Here is a 14239-nt window from a genome sequence, read left to right on the forward strand (position 1 = left end):
CTTAAGGGGAAGTGTCTAAAATAAGTTGCAGAAATCCATATGACCAGGGCAAATTTTTCCGTTTAGTTTATTTAAGCCTAAAAAAGCAAAGATGCTGCATTCTCGAATGCATTTTGGCAGCAGAGGTGACTGACAGCAAAGCTAGTTGCAGTTTCTCAAAATTTATTTGGTTTTCAAAAATTTATCTTGCAGCTGAACAGTGATAAAACCCTATTGCTGGATTAATGCCACCAAGGAGACTCCAAGTAGATTGGAACAATCATGCTTTAAAGTTGCAATGCCTGTGTAGTAATTGCAGATACCTGGGGGGGGCGGGGGGGAAATAATTGCTAAATGCTGTTTCGTAATTTTTTTCTAATTGACATTTTAAACCAGCCTTAGTTTTTAGGGTAGCATCTGTAAGACTTGTTACTGCATATGAGGAGTTTTTCTGCTGTTGTGCTGGCCATTAGCAGAGATGGGTTTTAAAATGTTGAAAATTTACGGAGCGTTGTGAAAAGTCATCTTTTTAAAAATCACTTCAGCTTCCTTTCTAGTGATTTGGACTAGGTTGGAATTTGTGGAAAACCTGCATGGCTCACAGAAATCATCCTGAGTTGTGGGTGCAGAGCGCACAGTCAGTTCTGCATCAGCACAGGAGAAAATTGTAAAAATACATAATTGCAAACCACAGACTGTCCCTCTATATAGCAGGTACCTCTATAAATCTCCATTTTCGTGAGCTGGTGTACCGTTTCACTTGTAGTTGTTTAACTTGGGAAACCGAAATGTGTTCACACAGTGTGCTTGTGTAGCTCTCAGACAAATTAATCATTGTACATTTTTTATTGGTTACTTAAAAGTTGTTACCCCAGTCAAAAAAAATGGCTCTTTTGTGTAGCGTTACCGTATGGCTTGAGCGATCTGTTGCATCTTCTGGGATTTTTGGTGGTTTTTGCTGCATACAACTACTGATACTATTAATACACAGCAACTCAGGTGTCTGCAGCAGAAATACAGTGTTGCAGTTAGGCAAGCTGACAGTGTTTTTCCTTTGTTTCATTTGCAGGTGAATGTAGTTGTCAGAGTATTAAATAAAGGGCAAACAAAAACAGGTATCTCCTTGTTCCTTGCTTAGCTGTGTACGTGATTTGAAGTGTTTATCCTTAACGATGGCCTCTTTTTTTTTTTTTTCCCTTTTAATTACATCTCTATTTTATTCTTCCAGCAAGAGGTTATCAATAATCTAAGAGCTACCAGCAACCCAGAGATTAATTCTTCATTTCTTTGAGCGTGAATAAATCTAATAAAAAGCTTCAAGAAGATTACAGCAGGATCACACAGTAATAAATAGCCATTTGCTTGTCGGTTTTGTTCCATTTATTCTTTCTCAATGAAAGACTAAAGTCTGGTTTTTTTCCGTCGGCTTTGCACATCTGATATCTTGCCTTGTTACTAGGAGATGTCGTCTGATGTGTGTGTTACTTTCCTCCAGCACGGTGGTATTAGCCACTCAATCGCAGGAATGTAGGCTGGTAAGAGTCTATTGTTATTTAGCTGTTAGAAAGTCTAAAACAGTAACGCTTTTTTATTTGTTCAGGGAGTCTTTGAAGAAACCTCCTGGCTATCCTTTCCAGACATACCTGGATATGTGTGGTTTTTGTGTACGTACAAAAATACATATATTCTTTGACTTTTGGTAATCAATATATGCTATTCCTGCAATTTCTTGGCTTTCTACTGTGCCTCAGTTGTTACCTTTGTCTCTCCCTGGCAGGCTACCTTTTAAAGAAAAGAATAATACATCTGAGCTGCTCCCAGATGAATTCCCCTGATGCTGAGCTTCCTTGGTAGTCGACAGTGTGGTTTTTTAATCTGGTTTCCTGAGGAAGTGAGGTTTATGCAACTGTGCTGCCTGTCCCTTGTTGGTCTGCAGAGTTGATAAAAGGGCTAAAGAGCGTGAGGAGAAATTTGTTTTCTTTTTCCTTTCAGTATTTCTAAAATTCATCAGGCAAATCGACAGGTCCCTAGAGAAGAGGAGACAAGTGGGCAAGACCATCAGGTTGGCAGCTGCCAGCTGGGCAGTGGACACATGAGTTGCTCCAGACCAGCCCCATCCTGCGCTGGTCCGTTCCTGCTGGGACTGTGGGAGGGGCGCAGTGAAAAGTTGGCATTGGTGTGAGGGGATATGGCCAGAAACGTGTAAGACCAGACTAGCTGAGCCGTGCAGAGCTGCTCCTTGGCTTTTGGCTGCAGCAGTAGCTGGGTTGCTCTGGTTCCTGACCGTTTGGGTTTTTAAGCATTTTTAGCCCTTCCCCGTTGCTTTTTTTTTTTTGTAGCAGCTGGTGTTCTGTGGTGTTTTGCTGTGTTTGCATTGGCAGATTTAGTTCTGCTCTTCCTTGAGTTTGCCTAGGAATTGGGATTTTGCTTTGAGTGAAACTTGGTGGTGTGAAGACGTGACTGTGGGGGCAGCACAGGGAGAATCACACTCTGAGAGATCTGGGTACCACGTAATCAGCAAAACTTATTGTGATGTCATCAAATAAGTAAGACTTGCATTTTATTTGTGTTACGCTTTCTGATTTGTGGCCTAGTAAAGAAATGTTGCAATCCTGCTTGGCTGGGGAGGAAAACAGGTAGAAATACGTGGATTAGGCTGTTCGCTCTCTGCTTCACCGAAAGATGGGCTGCCTTCCTTCTGGGGCTTCTCCACTCCTGTACCAGCAGGACGTCTTCTAGGGATGCTATATGGATAAATGTAACATTACTTCATCTTCCTGCTATGAGATGTTGCTGGGGAAAACATTTTTTTTCTTTTTTTTTTTTTTCTCTCAAAGAAAAGATGCTCTTGCCCAAGCTGCATATTGTCAGCTCAAACTAGGGCAGAAACCGCTGCAGTGGGAGAGGAGTCAGAAAGGGACCCAGCTTAGGATATTTCCTCCACCAGTTCTCCCCTGGCCCCACATGGGTGGGAGAAATCAGCCACCTCTTTAGAGGCACTGGCACCCCAGTGGTGTCTCCTTTTTCCCCCCATGTGGGACTGGAGGGTCTGAGGAGGGAGCTCTGGGGAGCAGACATCTGGGGCTGGGGCTGGCCGGAGGAGAGGCGGGAGCTTGCAAACCCGAAATGGTCTGTTGGGTAACGTAGGCTTCTTGGTGTCCTCCGAGGAGGTCTGGCCAGTGTGCCAAAGTGGAGCCCTCTGTTTAATAACTGTTATTAAAAATAATTTAGCAATGAACACATAGGAAGAGAAGGTGCATCAAATCACTTTGATGAAATTGTGTTGGCTATCCTCGCTGGGATTTTGGTGCCAGGCTTCATCCTACCGTGAATTATTTTGGTTGACTTTTTATGGGAACTCTGACAAGACCCAAGGAGGGGGAGCGCGGCGTTGGCATGAAGTCAGGGTCTTGCCGGAGGAGCAGCCATGGAGCGGTGTGTCGCTGTGCCCGCCCTGCTTTTTGGTGATGGCCTTTTCTCAGTTCTGCAAACGACAGCAAAATCATTGAGGTGATCTGTTTCATACCGTGTGCAATGATTGTCTGTAACAGAAATGCTATCCTGCATTTTAACGATAAGCTGATGCTCCATATCGAGCCTTCCTGAAACTACTCATCCTTGCTACAGCCTCAGCTCTGCAACAGGTTCATCTTTGTCAACCCATTTTTAATTGCAGCTGAGCGCTGATTCCCATCTGTGCGAATTCCAGGATGTAAATAAAGTTCCAGTTCTCCAGCTCCTCTTCGGAGGGTTCTTAAACCGCACTTGTTTCAAACAGCATCCCTCCAGCATCTCAGAGAAGTTTCATGCTTTTCAACTACGTGAAATTTGGTGAAAATGAAAGTAAGCACAGGTAAAATTATAGTAGTGATAGTAAACCAGATTTTCGTTCTCCTGGTGTGCAGTCCTGCGCAGCCAGGCTTTCAAGCATCTCCGCTGAGTAGCAGCGTTGCCTCAGCGAAGCCCCCTCCCCTTCCCACATTTATTTCCATGGTAACCCGGGGAAGGCATTCTGCAGCCTCAAAACTACTTTTGCTCTTTCATCATGCAAGCTGGCATTGTCAAGGGCTGAGTGTATTCCTACAGCTTTGAATGAATATAAAAAAAAAAAAAGCTGAATTTGGATGGGCAGTTGTTATTTGGGAGGCCCTACAGCGGGAAAGAACGGGCAACCTTCAAGTGACCTAGTGTCCGTACGTTGCTTAGTAAGGAAAAACCAGTCTTGCTTCATTAATTGATTAACTTGGAGGGTGGGGGTTATCAGAATTATCCTTCTGTGAAGCGGCGATTTCCTGAAACGCCTTCGAGGTGGGGGGGAAAGGGGCAGATGGCCAGCCGGGCTGCGCTAGCGAGCCGCTGGTAAGCTTGCATGCTGTGATCTGTTGCAAATCTTGCTTTCTCATGGAGTCTTTAATGTCTTTTCAGGTATTGTTTAGAAAATGGTGTCTTAACAGATGCCTGCTCTTGGACTGTGTTATGCATCTGCCTTTTATCGGTGTAGGAGCAGGGATGTTTAGTGGCATTTGGCAAAGCGTGCTCTGCGTGAGCAATTTGGAAGCTGGTAGTAAAGCGTTCGCTGCGTTTCCTGCCGTAATGAGCTGGATTGATTTTATGATCTCTACGGTGCAGGCTTTCTAAAATCCGTATTTATGCAGCGTTTGCATGTAGATGTTGAGAAGATTTTATTATATTTGAGCAGGCTAAGGCTGTTTGATTGCTCTGTGTGATAAGAACTGGTAGTGCTTGGTGAAAGAAAACCAATTGCTTGCAAACAGTATCTGCAGATGGGGAGGAATGAAATGATGTTGTAAGTAATTATTTTTTAAATATTCTGAAAGTAGAAACCTGTCTGATACAAGCATGGTCAGAAACATTTAAAACAATGTCGTTATCTTGTATGATAAATGGATTGGACAGGTTTTTATTTTAAATTTCCTGCTTGTGTCTGTTTCCATGTTGTCTGAGGACATGAATCACAGTGCAGTAATAGTATGATTAAAATATTTTGGGGGTGCTGCATGATCAAAGGATTGGATTGACGTTTGATTGGCTCGTGACAAGCGGGCAGGATTTTTGGTTTTGTTCCGTTGCATTATTTGGTTGGGAAGGAGTAAAAATGTAGCTTTCTTCTCAATGTGTCTGAAGTACATAATGGCTGTGAAGTCACCATGACAACATGGGGACTTGGATCAGATTTTCCCTCCACCCCTTTTCTGTTTTGTTGTTTTCTAAATATTTGTTGTTTACGCATTCTCTGAGCTGTTTGAGGGAGAATCTTACAGCTCCTGTGGGTACAGGACTTTTAATGGTATCCAGCTTTTAAAGTGAATTGTTTTTGCAGTGTTTTCTTTGATTAAGCATGGACCAACATATGTAATTTGCTGTATAACTAAGGTGGGATCTAAACAAGGACATGAGCACCTCGAGCAGGAGTTAAGGGTCTACCTGTCCCGCGATTCCGGCGTTGCGGCCCTGAAAACTTCTGCTGAGCTCTCGCACGGTCCTGGGACTCGCTGTGTTCTTGCGGCATTGCCATGTGGGACGTGGAGCCTGGGGACTTCTGGAAGTTATGTGCAAGTGAAGGTGTAAGAGCATCTTTGTTCAGGCATGGCTGTAGTCTAGGACAAGCTTGGGGATGGCAAGGAAAAGTCTGATCATGGTCAAGAAACAAAACAGTTCTTCCACACTTCTCTGCTAAGGAGTGCTGAATGCACCTCCCAGGTGGGAAGAGGGTGGAGTTTTTTGCAAGATGTGGTGCTAGCTGTTCCTTCCTGCTCGCTGGGATTTACTAAAGATGCGGTGCTTGAGGTGGAGCGAAATTTGTGTTTGGTTCCCCTCTCAGCCTGAGGCACTGGAATTTCACCACTTGTGAGGTTTTCCAGCCTGCTAAGGGTTAGACTGTACGGGGCACTTCAAGCTCTTCTGAAGCGCTGATGCTGTTCGGAAGGGAATGAAAGACTTGCTGGGTTAGAGGGGGTGTGCAGGAGAGGCAGTGGCTGCAGCACAGCGGTTAAGAGGCTTTGTTGGGGAGTGGTGGTGGGAGAGCATCTAGCTTCTGGTCCCCGCTCCCACATAGGCAGGCGTGTGCGTGGAGTTAGACAGGTGCTTACTTTGTGGTTAGTGTTTTGGAGTGACCCAACTCCAGAACCTTCCAGGTGAGTGTTTATGTCAGGGAGTAGACATCTTACCTGGAGATCTCTCCCTAGTGCCATCTTCTGCCTCCTCTTGGCAGGGTTTGTAGAATGGGAGGGAAGGCGTTTGTTTCATACTTGTAATGGCAACCTGTGTAATTTATGGTGAATTTGGTGGAATAACAAGTAGTAGTAGATGTTCTGTGGAGGTGACATTTCAATGTCAGCAGAGGAGGGTAATTATGTACTTCTAAGTTATCATCATGCTTCTTGATGGGAAAAAGAACACTGTACTTTGGGTAAATGGAAGTAAAAATCATTGCAGTTGTCACTTGTGCCTGTGTGAACCTGGAGAAGAAGTGTAGTATCTGTGAGATTGTCTCAGAACATACGGATTTAGTTGCCCTTATGGCAGAGTTGTGAGTGTGTTTCAGCACTGAGGCAATTGAAAAGCAAATACAACACGACAGTCACTTTTGTTGTTGTCTTGTTACCCTACATGCTTGACATGAGAAAGTGAAGAACCGGACGTTTTCCTCTCCACTCCATCCCAGTGCTGCCACATGAATAATAGAATGACTTTTTTAATTTGGGAAAGTGTTGAGTTCTGTCTAATCCTGGAGCTGAAGTTCCAAATAATGTTTAACAGGAATTATGTAGAGCTTGGTTGGATTGTGTCCTTTGAAGAACTGCGTGTCTACCTGACACAGCCTATTTCCCTTTCTCCTTAACGTTACCTGATGTTATCATTTTGAATATAGCAACTGTGCAGAAAATCCAGTCCTTTGGAAATTCATCTCAAGTATCTGAGAAAATATTTCATTTGAGCCAGAGGCTCGAAATGATGAGATAAATCAGTGATGAGAACAAGTAAGAGCAAGAGTCTGAGGGAATTAGGTTATACAGAGTTTTGTGGTTATATACCTTGCTTTCAAGATCCTTAAAGTCAGGAAACATCCTATAAATGCTAGCGGCAAAAACTTGAAAGTCATGAATTTAGGAGGAGTTAAAAACCAAACTGAACCAAACCTAAACCCACTCCTCCTACCTCCCCACCCCCCCAACGATAAACAACAAAACCAAACGCCTCTTATTCCCAAGGTCTGAGCCAAGCTTGGTGCTGTAAGGAAATCCAAACCAAGAGAAACCCCTGTAGATGTATGAAGGTCCAGTGGGAACAGGACAGATTGGCAATGAAGATGGCATTACAGCATTCTTGGTACTTAAGGGTTCTGGAGCTTGAAATTGTGCTTTTTACTCCATCTGATGTTAGCAGTAGTGCTTTAAGAGCCCACTGACACACAAAATCAAGGCATTTGGGTTTTTTTGTTTTGTTTTTTTTTTTTTTCTATTAATGATGTCCATTTCTAAGTGGGGAAAAGAAAGACTTGAATATGATCCTGTTTTGCAGGACTGAAGCCATTTGGAATATTTTATTAGGAATAACCTGGTGTTGCTCTGTGTCAGAGACTGGCGCTAGCTTGCAGTTTAATCCTTCTTGGTCTTTCCCAGTGCCTGTGGAGTGTTGGTGTGTGGACTGCTGTGAAGAACTCCACCCAAGGTCCAAAAATTATTTTCAACTTACAGAGTCCCTACCCCTGACCCCTCAAAAAAAGTGAAGTATTCACCATAGTGGATAAATTCACAATTCATTGTTAAAATCAAATCCTGTTTTTATAGAGCTATTGTTCTTTGCCACTTCCCTCCTCAAAAAAAAAGTTTCTGCATTTGCAAGTTCCAGCAGGAAACCAAAATTGGGCATTTTCACTTAAGCATGGGATCAGCTGAAGTTTCATTTCCCCTGTAAATGCAGATGTGGCATTAAAAAGCCCTTGCCACAAAAATGATAGAGGTCTGGAAAATACGCTTCACTGAAAAAGTCAAGGGTCTCAACCTCTCTGGTTATCAAAGGCAAGCTGGTTTTAACTTGGGTTAAATTTATTGAATGACTGACCAAAATGCCATGGGCTGAGAAGGTGGAAAGTTGAAACTGTGGTTATTTTGCTTGTAAAGGTGACTTTGTTTTTAAGAAGAAAGAAAAGTATCGTTTTTTAGTACTTCTTTCAATACTGCTGATTCTCAGTGAAATGATTTTGTTGCAGAGCAAGAGGTTTCTGTATTTTTTTTTCCATGCCGTTAGGCAAAAATAATTGAGACACAGTGCTTCTGCTTACTGGCCAGTTGAGTTGCTGTAAACCGTATCATTCCCAGGGCTCCGCAGAGCGCAGGACCTGTCAAAATAGCTGCCCTATCTGTTGTACCACAGTAGGAGACATCTCGGAGCCCAGTTCCCCTTTCTGCTGCCTGTGGTCTTGCTGGCTTCCACCCAGGGCACAGCCTGCTTTCACACCGCTTCCCTGTGCACGGGATGAGCTGAATCCATTCAGACTTGAGTCAATTTATTGGCCTCACGAAAACCTTCTAACCAAGAATAACATAGTGTCTGTGGTTGAGGGAGCGGGGCAGGAAGACTTCTTCATATGGAGGAGGAGGTTAAGTGTAGTATAAAACTCCACCATTAGTCCCACCGTCTGTGTCTTGCACCTGTGTTAAATTCTGTCCTTTAGCACTGGATTTACCGTTTCTTTCTGCTATTGAATGTTTGGTCTGGTTTGGTAAAATGTCCTTTTTTGAAAGTGTTGCCACAATGAATGGCAAGTGCCATTAAGTTGATATCCTGTCATGGAAGTAGATAGAACACACGGAGGGCTAATGGAGCTCTTGGGCTGATCCCGTGAGGTGTTGAGTTCCCCTTCCAAAGGAGCTGCCCAGGGCTCTTGTGTTCCCTCTGAGCAGCCTGGATGGAGAAATACCAAGGGCTTCAGGGCTGGGCCCTTAAAGAGTTAAATGGACAGAAGTAGTAATCGGTGAATATTTAGGTCATGGAGGACTGAGGCTGGAGAAAAATTGAACATTACGGACAGCTGGTGGGTTTTATGTTGGTAACAGAGAGACTGGAAGATATCTTCTGTCTAATACTAACACTGGATTTGGGGTTTCTAATTGCACTTTCTGTTGTGTTTGTGTTCTTTGTTGCATTTATTTTGGTTGGCAAGAGGTGAGGTGTGCAATGGGTCTCTAAATGGGCTTTCTAGAACCATTACTTTTGTCTTTCGTAGAATCACAGAATGATTTGGGCTGGAAGGGACCTTTAAAGTCCATCCAGTCCACACCCCCTGCAAGGAGCAGGGACATCTCCAACCAGATCAGGTTGCGCAGAGTCCTGTCCAACCTGGTCTTGAATGTTTCCAGGCATGGGGCATCCACCACCTCTCTGGGCAACCTCTGCCAGCGTTTCATTGGAGAGGCAGTAGATGTCCTACAGCCCTAGTCGGAGTTGACCTCATAATAGTAGTAGGTGTTTTGAAGAGTAAATATGAACGATTTGTCATCTTTTCTGAGGCAATGCTTACAAAATTCAAAGTCTTACTGGCTTTCCGCAGGGCTCTGACCCATAAACCACTTCTCAACGCTGTGGGTAGTCCCCGCTTTGAAAACTGTGGATGAGTGCATGGTACGTGTTGTAACTTTGTTCCAGTGAGCAGCCCCTGTGAAATCCATGGGATTACTCATGCATCTGACCATGGCCACATTCTGGCTTGACAAACTTTAGTTTAGCATCCTGGGTAAGGTCTGCGAGAGTCGGGTCTGCTCTGTTGTGTCCTTTCTCTGCTCTGGGCCAGAGGCACCCTAGAAGCTCGGTCTGACCGTGCTTGCCTGCGGCTGTACCTGTGTGACACAATTCTGCTCAGGGAGGCTTTCATCCAAGCACAGCCATGCTAATACAGCTGGAAAAGAAAAGAAGTTGGTTTAGCGTGGAGACTTAATAGTGTTGTGAGAAGGGCTGGGTGTCCGTGGTTTGGAGAAGAATCTACCAAATAAAGCTTACTGAAAGCGCTACGTTAATAGAACTTATTTTCTTATGTGGCTAGGCTCTGTATTTTTGTGGGAAAAGTAGGGTGGGAATGAGTAGGAGACAATGAAGTACATGCACATATGATTAGAAAGGTAACTTTAAAATGTCAAGGAAAGACAGGTAAACATTCCCATTAATGCGTTTTCTCCTGATTTCTTATATTTCCAGGGAAGTAGAATTACCTGCTTTTTTTAAACTTTAAGGTGAAATAGATAGCATACACTTCGCTGCATACAATGGAACCTTCATGTCTTCCTACTTTCACAGTGATTTTGTTCGGCAATGATTTTTAGCATGGGTAGATCAAGGCAGGGGCATTGCTGGCTGGATGAAATTGTGACATCTTTGCGACTGAGAAATAAAACATTCAGAAAATTCGGATGTAACTCTGTCTAGTGCTCTTGAAACAAAGAGCTTTGAGAGAATATCTGTAACCTGCATTTGAAAGCTTGCTCTTTTGCATGAGAATAAGTAATTTCTACCATACGTCTGTTCTGAGCTGCACTCTCCTGTGCCTGTCTGAGCAGGGGTATTCTGATGGCAACGTTTAACTGTTTTCTATTATTATTTTTTCAAAAGTAGACATAGAATCTGACAATCTGGCACCCTGAAGTATTCAGTTGACAGCTAAATTATCTCACTGCTACGTCCTTGTTTATTCCTGCGCTTGTCCCATGTTGGTGCCCAAAGTCCAGCAGTTTCGATGAATGTTCATTTTTGTGCTGAGGGGTGAGAGAAGACTAAGAGAATATTTCAAAGTAGGGAAAATCCTGCGGTTTTTTCTTCATCCTTATGTACTTGGAAACCGACTAAAGAGCTCTCTCAAATAATATGTGAATCTAGTTATTAAATGAACGTGAAATGGGTTTATTTCTAAGCCACTTAATTACATCTAGGGGGACATGCAAAGCTTTCAGGCTGCGTGTTTGCTGCCAGTTTGAAGCAAGCCCAGAGAGAAGGGATGAGCGCGGTGGGGTCAGGCAGTGGTGTGGCACGCTGGGTGGTTTGGGTCGGAGTGCTGGCAGGTGAATGATGTGGAAACTGCTCTCTTGACCTTAAAGAAAAAAATAATTGAAAAAGATCAGGAGAAAAGCATTTAAGAAAATGAAGCTATGCATGTCGAGAACTTTCTACAGGCGCATTTTCTTCTTGAAACAGCAATGTCCAGTGTTGGTTTACGTGTTGGCTCAGTTACTGAATGGAGCAAATAGACAAAAACCAGTATAATATGCTCTCTTCATTGATTTCGGCTTCATTTAAAAAAAAATTATTTTTAGTACGTTGTGTTGTCTCCATGGTGTTGCTTGTGGTTTTTTCTTCAGAATGACTGATTGAGAGCCTGCACTTAAAGTGGGTGATGTTTCCATCCTTACATAATTTGGATTGTGTCTATGGATCAAAAACCACAGTTCCATAGATGAAAATATAGTTGTGCTGCGCGAATTAAGAGTCATCCGGCTGAAAACAGTAGCAACTGCCCTCCTACCTTTGTTCTCATGATCTGACATGCCTGTATGGTGTGTTTGGAGCTCAACTGAGGAAAGGAGAGAAAAGGAAAGTGAAGACCAAGAACGCAAGTTTAACATGTCACCAGCTTATCAACGTGGTGTCAATGGCTTCAGCGGTGAGGGAAACAGAAGGCCTTACATCTACTGGTGAGAGAATAATTCCTCTGATGGTTATGGACAGATCCATTGCTACTTGTAAAGAAGGTCCCAATAATACTGTAAATCATAATTAGGGGAAAAAATAGAAGTGAATTCAATATGTGAAATGCAGCAGGTTTGACCATCAATTCTCTTTAATGTAGAGGAAGTTTGCCATCAAGAAAAGGGGTGTCTTAGACAGGACCTGCAGTAGCTGAAATGTTTTTGCACCAGCAGCGCTAGCTGGGAGTTATTGCTGCAGGCTGCAAGTTGCATGATTGCGTTAGCCCAACACGGGTTCCCTGCAGCCAGATCTGCCGAGTTTATGGGTTACAGTTTTGACAAGGCAAGTCAAATACAGGAAGAATTCAGATGTATCTTCTGGAGGGAGGAGTTAAAATACCTTTGCCACAGGTTTACTTGTAATAGTAATAATGAGAATTAGACTGACGTGAGCGAATGGACTAAGGAAAGCCACCTACGGATTCCAGATTTCATGGTTTCATTAAGCCCTGGACAACCCGACTCCCTTCGTAATGAGTTTTCCACCTCCACACTTACTGTTTCTCAACACAGCTATGCATAATGTAGGCAATTGGGCTTTTCCAATCAGTATTGTTGTTTCACGCGATGATAAAGTATTGCTTTCTTGATTATCCTTCACTGATCGTACCACTGTTGATACTTTCTTTGGTGGTATAGATTACGTTCCTTTCAAGCTTGATAATTACGTCGTCTTCAATGTGCAGTGAAATTTCAGCCATTGTCCACCCGTGTCTGCTGGTGAACAGCTGCGTTCTCCAGTACTCAAACTCGCTCCAATTCGTCTGTGAAGAATTGGATTTTGGATGTTAATTACCCAGACAAATCAGCAATTGGTTTCAAGCATTGTTAAGGACAAAGAGAAGAATAAATAGCTTCTGCAAAATACGGCATTGTGAGCGGTGCTGATACGATCTGCTATAATTTGTCTGTCTACCTTGGAAAGCTCTGTGCAGGAAGATGAGCTTAGCATTTTGAGATAATTACCCGGAGTGAATATGAATACTAGCCTATCTCTTCCTTGGTATTAAAAGACAAAAGAAAAATTTGTCCTGTGCTTTTGTAAAAATAAACAAACAAACCCAAGCTAATTAAAACTTGGCCCGAATCTCGCAGCGCTTCTCAAAAGTGTCCCTGGATTCAGTGTTTGTGTTCATGGTTTTGTGCTGGGCAGGAGGCGTTGGCAAGGTGGGACATCGGTGCTCGGAACTGTGCTGAAGCACGCTGTGCGTTGGAACCAGTTTGGGAGCTGGTTTATGGCAGATTGGGATTTGTTGTATATATATGTATGCACACGCAGTATTTAAGGTACTGTAACAACAGCAACAAATCCAGCACGCAGATTTATTCTGATTAGGAGAAGGAGGTGAATGCACATATAAACAGGTTTTTGACCTTATAAATGCCATGTCGTGCTGCTTCATAGCCGATGAATGCGCTCTCGCTGCAGACATATTTTCTGACGTAACAACAACTTCAGAAGTTCGTTCATCTAAGAAATGCATGTGAATGGTTGTGTGACACGTGCAAGGTCTTTAAAGCAATTGTTACCATTACCCTTTGTAGTTTAACAGCCATAGGTTAGGGCCTGAATTATTTAGGAATGCCTTTCTGCCAAGCCGCCTCGCTACCCGTGTTGTCTTGCTTAATCTGGTCTGCTCCTTTATCCAGGTACCTACACGTAAAGTGGATTTAGAAATAGCAAAGTGTTGATTCTCTTTTGATTGTGGTTCACTGCTGCTCCTGGGAGGATTCTTTTTGCTTAATGGGGCTTCTCTCTGTTAAGTTCTTAACAGAAATTCTTGTTTCTGTTGGAAAACAGAACATTTGAAAAACCTCGGAGAATGATTTCCATCCCTCCCTCCCAATTTTAACCTCTGAGTCAAGTGAGAAAAGAGGATTAAATGCAGCTTCTGCAGTTTGAGTTACAGAATCCTTTTGTGCCGTTAGACCTTGGATCTGTTTTCAGGTAGCCTGGAAATGTTAACTGAATTGAAGTAGTTAAGGGACCAGTACTGGCCTTAGATACGCTCCTTTTTGGGTTGTGTTTTCTTTTCCTTTTCTTTTCTTTTTCATTTGTCCTAAATCAAGGAATGCGCTGAACTAAAATAAGAATTTTAACCTTTTCAGAATCCAGGAGTGGAACTGTTTGCGATCAAATGATGGCAGAACAGTAAGTTACCATCTCTCAGCTCAGATCCTCAGCGGTTAACATGTGAGCTCTTAGCCTGCCCCAATTTTGAGATAAAATGTGTCAGTTTGAGGTTTCTTGTTCTCTCTGATCACACGGGCAATGATGGCAGGTCTTGCGAGGAGGCAGTAATTTGCTAAGCCGCCGTAACTGGGATGCCGAGTTATCCCCGGTTACACTGATGCTGAATCGCTCCCGCCTGGAGTCGCTGCCGGGGGGAAGGCACACAGTTGTTTTTCTTGGTGTTAGATGTTTACAGGCATTTCTTCCCATTGCTTGCTGACTTCTGGAGCACTTATTGCTGATACCCATCTTATGATGCAGTGTCAGGTGG

At 43.3% G+C, this 14239-nt stretch overlaps 1 protein-coding gene across 8 annotated transcripts in view; it reads left to right on the forward strand.

The window, feature by feature from the left end:
* Positions 1 to 14239, forward strand: part of FGD3 (FYVE, RhoGEF and PH domain containing 3) — a 107390-nt gene that overhangs the window by 25778 nt on the left and 67373 nt on the right. The window contains exon 1 of one of the 8 annotated variants that reach the window (XM_086755879.1): positions 4049 to 4184. The exons of 5 other annotated variants lie outside the window; for them this stretch is intronic. The gene's annotated coding sequence lies outside the window, so the exon portion shown is untranslated. Of the gene's footprint in view, positions 1 to 4048; positions 4185 to 4247; positions 4339 to 4716; positions 4787 to 14239 lie in introns of those variants that run through there. 2 more of the 8 variants (XM_086755880.1, XM_086755882.1) reach the window with 2 other exon arrangements.

Source organism: Chlamydotis macqueenii, chromosome 10, assembly GCF_036417535.1.
Source record: "Chlamydotis macqueenii isolate bChlMac1 chromosome 10, bChlMac1.mat, whole genome shotgun sequence".
Taxonomy (NCBI): Eukaryota; Metazoa; Chordata; class Aves; order Otidiformes; family Otididae; genus Chlamydotis; species Chlamydotis macqueenii.